The 14,918-nt window shown below is 44.4% G+C and overlaps 1 long non-coding RNA gene across 1 annotated transcript in view; it reads right to left on the bottom strand.

Annotated features, from left to right (window-relative positions):
* Positions 1-675: 675 nt before the first annotated feature.
* The window catches only part of LOC138528592 (uncharacterized), an 84,375-nt gene continuing 70,132 nt past the window's right edge, over positions 676-14,918 (bottom strand). Inside the window, exons 2-5 of the long non-coding RNA XR_011284181.1 lie at positions 8,676-9,058; positions 4,032-4,091; positions 3,707-3,760; positions 676-3,059 (exon numbers count right to left, since the gene is read on the bottom strand). This is a non-coding gene — a long non-coding RNA (uncharacterized lncRNA). The remainder of the gene's footprint in view (positions 3,060-3,706; positions 3,761-4,031; positions 4,092-8,675; positions 9,059-14,918) is intronic.

Raw genomic sequence — 14,918 nt, 5'->3', positions numbered from 1 at the left:
GGATACCTGACCCCAGAAAGCCTTGTGGGTGATGCAGAGGGTCTTGAACTTGATACTTGCAGCCACCTGGAGCCAGTGGAGATAGTTTTGGGCTTGAGACATGCAGTCCCTGGGCTTGAAGCCAAGGATAAATCTCAGTCCTATTCTGGATTAGTTGAAGGGGCAAAGGAAGGATTTAGACAGATTGAGGAAGGGGTTGTTTGAGTAGTCCAGCCTGGAGAGGACCAGATCACTGGTGACATTGAGTTTCTGTATGTCTGCTGCTCCAATTTTCTTCTTTGATTCTTCATCTATTGTCAGTTCATTACAAACAGGGCTTGAAATTAGGATTGGATAAGCACGAATTACAAGCAGTGCCTGGGTTTCCAGTAGTATCCCCTCTCAAGGAGCTACCACTATTGAACAGGGAGCTAGTTTATAGCATTTCATTAGTTGGTCTGGGGGAGCCACACATAGCTCCAGGTGACTGTTGGTTTTAAGATCACCAGTATCTTCTACATTTGATTTGATTTGAGTCACACAATTGAAATAATCAGACTGACATTTATTGCTCTATTTATATCAATTATAATGATGGTAATAAATACACACATCAAAGAAAAATAGAAGTTTTAAGATATATCTAGTGACATTACTACACAAACAGTAATTCATTAAAGATAAAGGATTCAACAATTACATTTCAAGTGACATAATATTCCATTTATTGTACAACCAAAATATTTTCCAAACACTGTACAAAAGCTTTAAACTTGCTTTGTTATACATTGTGAAGAGAGCCGCACATCATTTGAATCTTGAAGTCAACCTTTCAACAAGTTCAGGTTTGGGAGGGCAATCCTCTTTTGCAATGTTCTGTGGCATAGACTGGGCATTGGAAACAAAATCTAGATCAATTCCATGTGTTTGGATGGCCAGCACATTCAATGTCAGATCTTTCACAAATTCAAAATCCATCTGCTGGAAGATTGGCTTTTCCACACACTGTTTTCTTCTTTTGGTAAACTCTGTGTTGTAAAGCGGCATCCTGAAAATTCCTGCAGTTTTTGCTTGTTACCTTCCAATACTCTCGTTGTGTGAAAATACAGCCAGTCTTGTTCTGGCCTCCATACCATCTATGCTAAAATACAACCTGTAGGCCTGTACTTTAGGCACATATTATGAAACACCTCAAAATCTCCAGTGTGGAAGAACTCGCAGAGCCCCTTCATGTCTCTTGAAAGCTTTTTGTCGTACACAATCTTCTCAAGTGCTATGTGAGGAGGAGAGGCTCGAACCAACCACCTTTTCTTATGCTCCTGCTCCTTGCTCAATGGTCCTTGTGCACATTAAAAATGTTTTACTTTCCAAGATTGTATATTAGAACAATGGTGCATCAATGAACAACATTTCTCAAGCAGAATATCTACAGATCCATCAGAGGTTTTTGAGCTCCACCAGAGATGGTTGCTGATAGACTGTGACCAATGTAAAATGTTTTGTGTAGCCTTTGTTTCCAGGAGCTGTACTTTTTTTCAAAACTGGTTTTGTGACATGCCAGACATCATATTGATGCTTTATGTCTGATAACTGCTCTCGCATGTCCTTGGCTATTGAAACGTGCCTGTCAGTGGCATTCAGGTCTATTTACATTCCTCTAGATTGGCAACAAAAGATGTACAATCAGATACTTGCACGATGTCTACACTCACTATTTGTTTGGTTTCCATGTCTTGGAAGTGGTAAGTGCAGTATCAAGTAGAAAAACCTGAACTGTTACACTGTTCATCACCAGCAAGCTAGAGCCTTTTGCCAGCGAGAGCATTGTCAATTGACATCTGTTCCAGTGTCCATGCCTGGCAAATAGCAGGGAAACAAGAAATGCTTCTGATATTTGTAATACTAGGTTTTTGAAAGGAACGAGTCCCACAAAGTTAGAACAACTTCAAATTGTACTGTACGTTGGTGCGCTAAACAACAAAGCAGAGGAACAAAGTACATTTACAACATTCACTTTTCCAAGTATAGGTTGAGCAGACCTTGAAAATGAGGTATGGTGCTGTACACAGCTACCCTTCATCTTCAGGCTGGTGTCTTTGACTAGACAAGTAAACTTTACCAATGGTTTCTACAAATCCTCCTATGCAATTAATGATCACATTTAATCATTTTCATAATCTTGATCAGGCAGCAGTATAGTTCAATGGCCCTCATTCTGAGGTTGACGGTAACCCACTGGTGCCACTTGCAGTTTGCCACAGAACCAGAAACTGAATCCGCAGTCTGACCTCATGGTGCCACCGGGCCATTACACTTCCCGGCAGCAGAGGAAGTCAGTCAGTAGGTTTGGTAACTCCCCATTGCTGTGGAGTCTCATAGGACTACATGGGAGTGGGGAGACAGAAGCCACTGCACTGTTGCTAATGGTGCCAGTGCTTCTGTGAAAAGTCTGCCTGCAGGGACCATTGCGCCTGGCAGGTCTGACCCTGCCGGGTGCAACAGCCCCAGCAGGCAGACTCGTAATGTGGTGGTCCGGCAACAAGGGTTCTGGTAAGCTTACCAGGACCCTTGTTTCCAGAACGCCACACTTGGAATGAGGACCATTTTGGTTCCTTTAATAGCCAATCGTCCATAGGTAGAGTGGTTTGCGAATCCATGGTGGTGGATAAGTCCTCAATACTAGGAATAGTGATGCCCACTTCACAAGCGCAATAATCGTTCTGTAGCAAAGATGCTTCAGCTATTTCTGTGTGCGATATTTCCAATTTATCCACATGTATTGGGGAAACAGGGAACATTGTCTGTTCCTTAGATAGCCTTTTTTAGAGGGTGTGAATTGTGTGAGCGGTTCTGCAAGCACCTCTGAAACATCTTCTGTGTTGTCTGTTTCTTCTGGGTGACATTGGGTGCTATAACAATGGTCCAGGGTTACTTGCCAGGGGTCACTACTGACATTGAATTTTACGAGGACGATGCTGAGCCTCAAAATGTAGCTGCTGCTAAGTGATAACGGTTTGGCAACCGACATCATTAGTTTGTGTATTTGTCTGAGTCTTTATGCTCCCCTTCTTCCTAGACCTCTAATCGAAGAGAAAAAAAACATGTTTAATGTATAGCACACATACTGTATATATGAAATACAACATGAAAATGTTATATCAATGAAATAACTGATAAACAACAAATTCTTTTAAAACTTTCTGTTATGTTCCCTTGTTTTCCAAATTTTCCTTGAAACCGTCAAATTGGATTTGCCAACTACCAGACCAAGTTGAAAAAACGCATTTTGAGCTGTATAAACCTTGAAATGTGCTCTTCCACATAAAGAATCATGAATACATATATACACATATAACAAAATGTCACTATGGAACCCATTAAAGCAAATTAAATATTACAAAACAGTTAAAATGGAGAATACTTGATATTTTACAATATCTCATGTATACCGGTTGTCCATGTGTCTTCAATTTCGACCACTTCAGTAGTACATTACTTGTACATAACAAATTCAAAGAACATTGATTACATTGTTAAATAATTTAGTGTTAAAATCTTGAATCTCACAAAGTACATCTTGGGAAAGTTGATTTAATGATTGTCGACTTTACAGTATCAGTTAAACTATGTAAAAAGATACGGTTAATCATCTGAATTAAATAAGTATTGACATAAAGTCGAACACAATGTACATGTTACATTTTAAAAAGACATTTGAAAACTGTACCTGATAACCTTCAGGGATGTTGCAGGGAGTTGGTGCCAGATCATCCTGCAAAACCTTTAATGCATTGTAATGTTATTTTGTTTCACTGATTCAATTTTTCGCTAAACAGCTAAAGTTTATAAACAAAAACATACACATTCATATAGTGAAAGGGTCTATGTTATTCAGTGACAAAGTACATTTTTCTGAATGTTTACTTTCATTTTTGCACGTGTTTCTGAGATACATACATCAGGTTTGTTGATCTAATGCTTTGCGATTCGCTGACATTATGGCAGATAATCAATAACTATTAGTATAAATCAATAATTATCACTTCTCATACCTCATCCTACGGACCGGTTGCAGTAGAAGAATAGTACGTTGTTGAAGTTCCAGGCTCTGCCTATATAACAGTAATTGTAATAATAAGATACAACATCAACAAAAACGAATAAATCCAAAAGAAGGTTGATATTGACAAAGAAGCCTACAAGCCAGTTTGTATCAAAAGCTTGCTCCTCACGTCACCCAAGACATCCTTGGTTCTGCTTTCAATTGCAGATGCTGTAAATCTGCAGCTCAAGAGCCATTTTCTTATTATATTTAAATCCTTTGGAAATACATGCAGGACTGTACTGCATGGCTATTATTAGTGCAACCCAAAATGATACAAGAAGGCATTGTTGGATTGTCCCTATGATCTGTTAATAAAATATAACTAAATATTACTATTAAAACATTATCACATTGAGTAAATCAAGCATAATATTCCTTGGATAAAAAACAAAAAAATGTACCTTATAAAAAATGCTACCTAAAGCAAACATACATTGAAAACATGCACTATGAAAGATTACATTTGGAAACAATACTCTGTAATGTTATATGCTAATTACAGAGATAAAAATGCATAGAATGGTTGATAACAGTGTAGTCTTTTTGAATAAAAATAAAATGAGAATAGGGTGCTTTGAGTATAAAGCAATAGAAAGTGGCCCAGCAGAGAACGTTGACACTACAGAAAACAATAGTAAAAGTTGGCTAACCGTTACTTAGAAGAACAGATGAGCCGACTCAGCAAGCAAGGTAAAAAGCGGTGAGCTGGCGATATTCGTTGTCAATCTAACAGATGTTTTCTTGTTAACTCCAACTGTGTTTATAAAGGATCACAGAAGTATGTGTGTATGTGAATATCTGAGGTGTCTGTTCACACCCACCAGGGCTCTGACAGTATTTGACATCTGCAATCCCGCAAGTGCAGCCCCTTTGCAAGTGCACACTCACAGGTGTGCACTGTCATTGATAGCGGAGGGGGTATAGATGTGGATGAGGCAAGCGCAATAGGCCCAGACAAGATCAAGGGACACAGACATGTTGATTGATGGAACAGGGTCTTCAATGGGGAGTCTGGAGACATCAGGTTTGGGGTGGCCATGTGGATAAGGGTCCCCATGCGTAAGAACTCTTTATGGTGTACATGGTATTTGGCACCTCGAGTGTTACCATCCTCGTAGCCCCCTTGCGAGTGCACGCCTACAGGTGTAAACTGTCATTGATAGCAGAGGGGGGATGGGTGTGGATGAGGCGAGCCAAATATGCCTGGAACACAGTCACATATGATTGCAGGGACGGGGTCTTCAAAGGGGAGTCTGGAGACACCAGGTTTGGGGTGGCCATGTGGATAAGGGTCCCCATGAGAAAGAACCCTTTATGATGCACCTGGTATTCGACACCTGGAGCATTCCCATCCTCCCAGCACCCTTGCGAGCGCACTCCCACAGATGCAAACTGTCATTGATAGCGGATGGGGGATTGATGTGGATGAGGCAAGCGCAATAGGCCCGGAACGCAGTCAAAGGCCACAGACATGTGTTGATTGCAGGGACGGGATCTTCAAAAGGGAGTCTGGAGACATGCGGTCTGGAGTGGCCATGTGGATATGGTTGTCCATTCTAAAGAACCCTTTGTGGTGTACATTTTATTTGGCACCTTGGGTGTACTTCTCCTCCCAGCCCCCTTGCGAGCGCACGCCCACAGGTGTGAACTGTCGCTGATAGCACAGGAGGGATGAATGTGGATGAGGCAAGCACAATAGGCCTGGAACACAATCAAAGGACAGAGACATATGTTGATTGCAGGGACAGGGTCTTCAAAGGGAAGTCTGGAGACACCGGGTCTGGTGTGGCCATGTGGATAAGGGTCCCCATGTGAAAGAACCCTTTGTGGTGTACATGGTATTCAGCACCTTGAGTGTTCCCATCCTCCCAGCTCCCTTGTGAGCGCACGCCCACAGGTGTGAACTGTCATTGATATCGGAGGGGTGATGGATGTGGATGAGGCATGCGCAATAGGACCAGTACATAGTCAAAGAACGCAAACATATGCTGATTGCAGGGACAGGGTCTTCAAAGGGGAGTCTGGAGACACTGTGTCTGGCCTGACCATGTGGATAAGGGTGCCCATGTGAAAGAACCCTTTGTGGAGTACATGGTATTCGGCACCTTGAGCGTTCCATGCACCCTAGCCCCCTTGTGAGCGCACGCCCACAGGTGGAAACTTTCATTGAAAGCAGAGAAGGGATGGATGTGGATGAGGTGAGTGCAATAAGCTCAGAACACAGTCAAAGGACACAGACATATGTTGATTGCAGGGATGGGGTTTTCAAAGTGGAGTCTGGAGACACAGGGTCTGGGCTGGCCAAGTGGATATGGGTGCCCATGCGAAAGAACCCTTTGTGGTGTACATTTTATTTGGCACCTTGAGTGTTCCCATCCTCCCTGCCCTCTTGCGAGCACACGCCCACAGGTGCTCACTGTCTTGATAGCGGAGGGGAATGGATGTGGATGAGCCAAGCACAATAAGCCCCGAACACAGTCAAAGGACACAGACATATCTTGATTGCAGGGAAATGGTCTTCAAATGGAAGTCTAGAGACACTGGGTCTGGCGTGGCCATGTGGATAAGGGTCCCCAATCGAAAGAACCCTTTGTGGTGTACATGGTATTCAGCACCTTGAGCGTTCGCATCCTCCAGCCCCCATGTGAGCGCACGCCCAGAGGTGCGTACTGTCATTGAAAGCGGTGGGGGAATGGATGTGGATGAGGCTAGCACAATAAGCCCGGAACATAGTCAAAGGACACAGACACATGTTGATTGCAAGGGAAGGGTCTTCAAACGGGAGTCTGGAGACACTGGGTCTGGCGTGGCCATGTGGATAAGGGTCCCGATGCGAAAGAACCCTTTGTGGTGTACATGGTATTCGGCACCTTGAGCACCATCCTCCCAGCCTCCTTGTGAGTGCACGCCCACAGGTGTAAACTGTCATTGATAGCGGAGGGGGGATGGATGTGGATGAGGCATGTGCAATAGGCCCGGAAAACATTCCATGGACACACAAATATGTTAATTGCAGGGACAGGGTCTTCAAAGGGGAGTCTGGAGACACTGGGTCTGGGGTGGCCATGTGGAAATGGGTGCCAATGCAAAAGAACCCTTTGTGGTGTGCATGGAATTCAGCACCTTGAGCATTGCCATCCTCCCAGCCCCCTTGCGAGTGCACGCCCACAGGTGTGAACTGTCATTGATAGAGTAGAGGGGATGGATGTGGATGAGATGAGCGCAATAGGACCAGTACACAGTCAAAGGACACATACATATGTTTATTGCAGGGACAGGTCCTCAAAGGGGAGTCTGGAGACACTGGGCCTCATTACAAGTTTGGCTGTAGCCATGGAGCTATTAGCTATTAGCTCCATGGTTGCTGCCAAACCGGGCTCCTTTACCGGGTTCCCAGAATGGGGAATTACCGGGCCATTCTGAGTTCGGAGGGCCCGGTAATTCCTCCCTCTGGGAACCCGGGCCCGGACCTTCTCCATTCCCATCTAAGCCCCCATAGGGCTCAATGGGAATGGGAGAGGGAGCTAACAATGGGCCGATTGCGACCGGCCCGTTGTTAGCTCCCTCTTCCCCTCGCGGGACCTGGTAACGAAACCTGGTTTTACGAGGGGACTTCTTAATTTCGCGGAACAGGTTTAACGGGTCCGCCTCCATTAGCGGAGCCCGTTAACCCGTTCCGCGAAGGTCGTAATGAGGCCCACTGTGTCTGGCCTGGCCATGTGGATAAGGGTCCCCAATGCGAAGGAACCCTTTGTGGTGTACATGGCATTCGGCACCTTGACCGTTCCATTCCTCCTAGCCCCCTTGTGAGCGCACGCCCACAGGTGCGAACTGTCATTGATAGCAGAGAGGGGATGGATGTGAGGCATGCGCAATAGGCTTGGAAAACATTCCAAGGACACAGACATATGTTGATTGTTGGGACAGGGTCTTCAAAGGGGAGTCTGGTGACACAGGGTCTGGGGTGGCCATGTGGAAATGGGTGCCCATGCGAAAGAACCCTTTGTGGTGTACATGGTATTCAACACCTTGAGCATTCCCATCCTCCCAGCCCCCTTGTGAGTGCATGCCCACATGTGAGAACTGACATTGACAGCGGAGGGGAGATGGATGTGGATGAGGGGAGCACGATAAGCCAGTAAACTTGTTAAAGCACACCAATCTTTTATGATACTCTTAGTTGTGTAAGTGATACAGAAATAGTTTACTTAAATGATCCAAATAAGTGCATTTCTTTTGTTTGCACTACCTTGTAAAATGTAAGGCTTTGTTATGCTTTAAAAAGTGCCTTTTCATGAAAAGTACTGACAGTATTTTTGAGTTCAAGTAGGGATCAATTAGAAATGTGAAAGCACATTCCAGCAAATACTGTTTGGGAGATACTTCCAAGTGAAAGAAACCTAATTGTTCATACAATAAATCTAAAGATGAACACTTTGGTTTAAGATTAGAATGAGTAATTTATTCCATTTTCAGAAAAATCCTTTCGTCAATGGTCAATCAAAGTTATATTGATGTTGGGGGAAAGGAAAAACATATTATGTTAGCCGTTTAGCTCCTCAAACACACAACATGTATAGAGTGAACTTACTTGTTACTTGGATTACGAGGGCGAACTGTAGCTCGAAGTTTGTGCATAAGGACCATCATCATTCGCAACATGGATCTTGTAAGGCAGGCAGCCCTGAAGTCATGCAGATAGGTAGCGCATAGTGAGTGTTTCTTCTTCGGCAATGTAGGCCAAGCAGCCAGCGTTTTCTCTGCAACAGCAGCAGTTCTCCACTAGAGTAGGCATAAGCTCACAAATGGTACACCAGGTGGAAATGTGTTCCATGCGACTGGGTTCAGGCTCCAGTGATTTTTCCTAATGGCTTTCATCTGATTGCGCATTCTGTAGAGTTTTTTCTCTTTCAAGGATTTCCTCTTCAGAATATTCAGGCTCCTACAGGTAGGGCTGAATTGTTGCCATAGTTCCTGAATAGTGAAGAAACACAGAATCAACAGTAAGGTGACAAAAAAAGTTTTTGTTTGTATACATGAAAAAAAAGAGGTTTCACATTAACATTGAATGTTAAAGAAAGACAAGCAGAGAAACAGCCATGTTACAAAAACACTTCTTCAAAAGACAAGATTAGTAGGCTCAAACTTTAAAAGTTCTCAAGGACACATGTTTAAATATGGTTTGGTAAATGCATTTGTCCATAATATAAGAAATGAAAAGTAAGTATTGAGTTAATTCATTTTAGGCAGTATAAGTACCGGTTCTCAGTGTGTCGTAGATAGCTCAACAGAGCAGAAACAAGTCAGGGAAGCTTGAAATTAAATACACTGAGACAAAGGAAAAAGAAATTCCAGCGTCTTGGCATTTCCATGGAGACACGTCAATAGATTGCGCACAGAGTACGTTGACATGAGATGTGCATTGGCGTTGTGAAATGGGGCGTGAGCGTCTAGTGATGTCAGAGTTAGAGGTGGGTGATCTGAATTAGTGCTGCAAGGGCACTTGAATTTAGGGCGATGGATCAATGGATAACATTATGCAAGATGTCGGTACCCGACCCATCGTTTTTCACATGTGTTAAAGTGAGAAAAACTTGGGTGGGTTGCATTGGAAATTTCTTTAAGAACGATCGATGTATGGTCTAAAATAAATGCCTGATCGTTTGGGACAGTTACATTTCTGACCAAATTACCCCTTTAATGAGACATATAACTGCTAATCAATTCTTTCCCAATACTTATCACTTTGTTTTACTCTAATGAAGGCATTACCTTACCTCCTAAAGTCACTGCATGACCCTCATATTGAAAACAAAATCTCACATACTCCGCTCCACTTCTTTTCTTGAAAACACCCCCACCCTGTAGCTCACTAGAATCTCTGAGCACACACAGCAACATGTGTATGCATTTATGCCATTTATAGAGCACGAACCTTGCTGGGAAGCAATATATCACTGTACCTAGGGGACAAAAACCTGGGCGCTACAAGTAAGGGTGCTGCAGAAGCAGATGGGCTGGGGTGAATAGAGGGAGCAGAGGAAGGAGTAGCTCCAAATGGGGAGATTTATGGTCAATGGAGTGATTAGCAATTGGAGTGATGTTCTTTGAAGACTAGGGTCTTCGGGTGCTTCCTAATTAAAGGGTGCAGGGAGTCATTCATATCTGCTTTGGTACTTTGTTTCAGTGGAAGACTGCAATGCAGGGAAATAACTGTTCCCGCTGTTTCCCTCTTTCAGTTGTTCGTTTCCGGCATGGTGTTGTTGTGGCTTCTGGTGGTGCACTGGTCTCAGCAGATGGTGAGTTTCTCAGCCAGGTTGAGCGGTGCTTTGGTTCTGACTGCCTTTTATTATGATATATTTTATTTGTATCGCGCTCATACACACGTTTTTCAGAGCGTGACGAGGCAATGGAGGGGAACAAAGGAGCACAAAACAACAATCTTACTAGGCCCAGTGACATTGAGCACGCACAAGTGCAGGGGAGAAAGCAGGGGGAAAGTGCCAGGGAGAGGGGAGAGGTGGAAAGTGCTGAGCAAGGGATCAAAAACAACTGGTGGTGCATCCAGCAGGGTGGCAAGTTCAATGTTTAAAGTGCAGACAAGGGGAATGTAAGGTTACAGATACAGACCCAAGTGCAAGGGTTGCCAGGAGACAGTGCGGGTGTGTGGCTGGGTGAGCAGGAACCTGGGTCCGAAATCAGTGTAGCCAGGTGCACGTAGCCAGACCAGACAGATCAGCAGGGGAGAGGAAGAGCAAAGGCAGAAGCAAAGAGGAAGGTCTTGAGGTGTTTCTGGCACCGGAGATGGTTCTCCTCAAGTTTCAGACTGGCAGGGAGGCTGTTCCATAGGGAGGCCCCAGCCGAGGAAAGAGATGTATCCCCAACTCGTTGCTTGGAGAAGCGACTGACCCTGGGGGAGTTGGAGGTGGAGGAGCAAAGAGCTTAAGTGGGAAGTTATTTATGGAGGAAGAGTTGAAAGTATTTTGCACTCAGGCCCCAGAAAGCCTTGTGGACAATGCAGAGGGTCTTGAATTTAACCCTTGCAGCCACTCTGAGCCAATGAAGATATTTCAGGGCTGGAGAGATATGATCCCAGGGCTTGAGGCCAAGGACAACTCTTGCAGTCCCGTTCTGGATGAGTTGCAGAGGGCAGAGAGTAGAAGCAGGCATATTTAGAAAGAGGCTGTTGAAGTAGTCTAGCCTAGAGAAAACCAGAGCTCTAGAGACACTAAGCTTCTGCAGGAAGGAGAAGAAATTAAGAATACCTCTGAAGAGGTGCAGTTGATAATTTAACTTCTCGGAGATGTCAGAGATGTGAGGCGAAAAGGAGAGTGTGGAGTCGAAGATGACTCTGAGGTTCTTAGCCTCACAGGTGGGAGTAGGAAGAGGGCCCAAGGAGGCCAGCCGGAGACTGACAGGAAAGGAGGGTGCAGGTATGCCGATGAGGAGAATCTCAGTCTTACAGGCATTAAAGTAGATATCGTTGGCGGCACACCACTCCTGGATGGCAGATAGTCAGAGATGATTAAGGGAGAAGAGGTGGTGGAGGGAAGCCTAAAAATGAGCTGAGTATCATCCGCATAGCACTGAAAGTTAGAGCAGAGAGCGGTAATGCGGTGGGCAAGGGGTGCCAGGTATTGGTTGAACAGCCAGGGAGAGAGGTTAGACCCATGAGGAACACCACAAGTAGAGAAGGAGATGGAGGAAAGGAAGGAACCAAGTTGGACCTGGGAGAGTCGATCAGAGAGGAAAGAGATCAGCCAGGCCAGAGCCTGATCAGTGATACCCAGGTTATCACAGAGATGGTTGAGCAGGATGGCATGGTTGACTGTGTCAAAGGCAGAAGAGAGATCGAGTAGGATGAGGACAGAAGAGATGTTAGAGTCAAGGTTGGAGAGCAGGTCTTCGCGGATGTTCAGGAGAGCAGTTTCCATGCTTCTTGCAGCTCTGAATCCAGACTAATGGTCATGGAGACAACCAGCAGAGTCAGTGTGAAGATTAAGCTGGGAGATTGCCAGCTTTTCCAAGAGTTTGCCCAGGAAAGGAGTGATAGAAATCGGGCAATTGTTAGCCGGGCGAGAGGGGTCGGCAGTGGGTTTCTTGAGAAGAGGGTGCACAAGAGATTGCTTCAGAGGGGAGGAGCAGGCTACAGAGGCAAAGGAATGGTTACAGAAGTCAGCCAGAGTCGGAGAAAGGATGTCAATGTGGTCCTTGATGGTTTTGGACGAACAGGGAAGAACCTGTTTTGACGAGACATTCATAGATCGGACATGTCTTGAAATCTCGTCGGGGAGAACAGAGGAAAAGATGAGAAGGAGGGAGGAGAGTTGGCTGCAGGGTGGCCAGACGAATCAGAGAGAGAAGGGGGGAGGAGAGGACAAGAGGGTGAACAGGATGTCTTGGGTTTTTGAGATGAGAGGCCAGGGCTGTGCAAAGGGCCTGGGAGGCGACAGGAGAGGTAGAGACTGCAGCAGGTTTGGCCAGTTCCTTGCAGATTTTAAAGAGTTTGGCGAGTTTTAGAAGCTGCAAAGACTCCGTCTTGGATATGGGCTCTCTTCTTAGTGCGGACAAGGAGCCGGTATTGCCTTTGGAGTAGGCTGCAGGCCAGTTTGTAAGAGGATGCGCAAGAAGCCCGCCATTCCCTCCCAGCCACCCTACACTTACGTTTAAGGGTAAGTAGGTCGGAATCATAACAAGAGTTGCACTTGGCTTTGGGCTTCAAGCGGATCCTCATGCCACAGGCTTCAAGATCATTGAAGCAGCAGTGTGACGTCTCGGATGTCAAGGATTGTATCCACTTCTTTAGGATGCAGTCGTCATCTTGTCAACAGGCGCGGTCACGTCTATTGTCAGTGCATTCAACTGCCAAGATCGCTGAAGCAGCAGTGTGATGTCTCGGATGTCGAGGATTGCATCTAACAACGGAGTTTAACAACGGAGTTTACTTTACATTAATTGATGCTTTAATGTTGACTAATGTATGAAGAATCTCATGCGAACAGTGTTTAGTTTTTCAAACTGTGTTGGTGAAATTTGTGTTGAAAACCTGTTTGTTATAATTGCTTTACTGAACTGTTTTGGTTAATGGTTTATTAACCACTAAAAAACATCCTCTTTTTGAGAATAACAATTGAAGTTGCAATTGTTACTTATTTATTGATATGCTCCTAGAGCCTATTGGAAGTCTTAGACAACTTCAACACTTAATGTTTTAGGAGTTTTTACCCTATTGTAGTGCTTATAGGGACTACCTGTCTGCACCTGAAACATACCTACTTGTTACTATTTGAATACTTGAATTTTTCTCTGTGACTTTGAAGTACATTAGATTTACCCCTTGGAACTTAGTAGTGCCCCTCTCCTCCCCCTCAGCCATTTTTAGAATACCAGAAGTAATCAAGAATTAAGGAAGGATAAGAAAACAGGCATAAGTGCAGGCTATTTCAAGACAGTTTTGTATAAGTTGGGTGAAGAAGAAGATCTTCTGGAGATATGGCTCAGAGTCAGGTGTGAATGGTAGTGAGTAAGCATTGAGTATGCCCTGTACGTAGAAGTGGTATTAAGTTAGAGGGGGTGGTTGGTGGTGTAGGTGAAACCTCCTTGATAGGGTAGGAAGGTGCTGGTCAATTGTTATCCATGTGGTCTTGATTTGTAAAATCGTTTTGCAGAAGTGTGCAGCAATCTGGTTGCATAGTTCTTGAGTCAGAGTTGGAGTTGTGGTGGAGGCTGCCGCATCTTTGAATTCTTGATTGATTTTAAACATTTCCTTTTGGTTGTGTCGTGCTAATTCTATGCATTGGGAAAAGGGCACTTCCTTGACTTTGATGTTTTTTTCCATGTAGAAACGTAGCGTTTGATGGTAGGTAAGTTGTTTTACTTCAGATTTTCTCCGATTTCCAATGTTCTTCTTACACGTGATTTAGTTTGGCAAGGAAACATTTAGCAAGTTTCTACTTCTGTGAGCTTTTGAATGTTTTTATTCGGTGCAATGCTGTCCAAGTCAGAGTTAAGCCAGCTTTAAAGGTGTTGAGTTACTCATGTGAGGTACTTCTGTGAGCATTCACTGTAATGATGTGATTGTTTTTCTTCATGTCTTTCCAATAGAGTGTTAATTATTTCTACTTTACAGTCTAGTCGAGGTTATGGATCCCATGGTTGATTCTGCAAGTGGAGGTGCCTTTGTGAGCATGGTGAATGTGCTGAGAGATGGTCTCCCCAGGAAAGTTGGACAGTGGAGGTGCCTTTGTGAGCATGGTGAATGTGCTGAGAGATGGTCTCCCCAGGAAAGTTGGACAGTGGACTGGGCAGTAAACAGTGATCATGTTCTCATTGCAAAAAATGCCATGCAGCATTTGACCAGCTATGTTGTTGGTACTATTAAACATGTGTTTATTAGCTGTGGGATATCTTGTGGTAGGATGGTCTCCTTTCGCAAGCCAGACGTTGAAATCTCTGCGTATTGTCAGATACTGGTGATCCATATATAGGTTGATGGCAGTATCTGCAAGCTTGTAGAAGAAGTTTGGGATGGTGGTCTTTGCATAAAAGGGAAGCTTAGTGATGAGATGTGCAAGATGGCGCGAATAAGGGGGAGTGCTTCACAGTCCAGGATGTTGTCAACAGAAGGCAATGACATTTTGATGGAGTCTCCATGCACCAGTGATAGCCATCCAGCTCTCATACTGGTACAATGTGTGCATTTGATCGTGTAGCCTGGCCGGATGCTTTCATGGATAACTTTTGATTGATCATCAGAGAGAAAGGTTTCCATGATGTATGGGTACATTTATTTTGTCCTCTGAGATGAGGTTGAATATGTCAGAAGTGTGTTTGA

This window comes from Ambystoma mexicanum, chromosome 7q (genome assembly GCF_040938575.1).
Source record: "Ambystoma mexicanum isolate Mex_15411 chromosome 7q, UKY_AmexF1_1, whole genome shotgun sequence".
NCBI lineage: Eukaryota > Metazoa > Chordata > Amphibia > Caudata > Ambystomatidae > Ambystoma > Ambystoma mexicanum.
The sequence above is the reverse complement of the archived record's forward strand: the minus strand, read 5'-3'. Positions and strand labels throughout refer to the sequence as shown.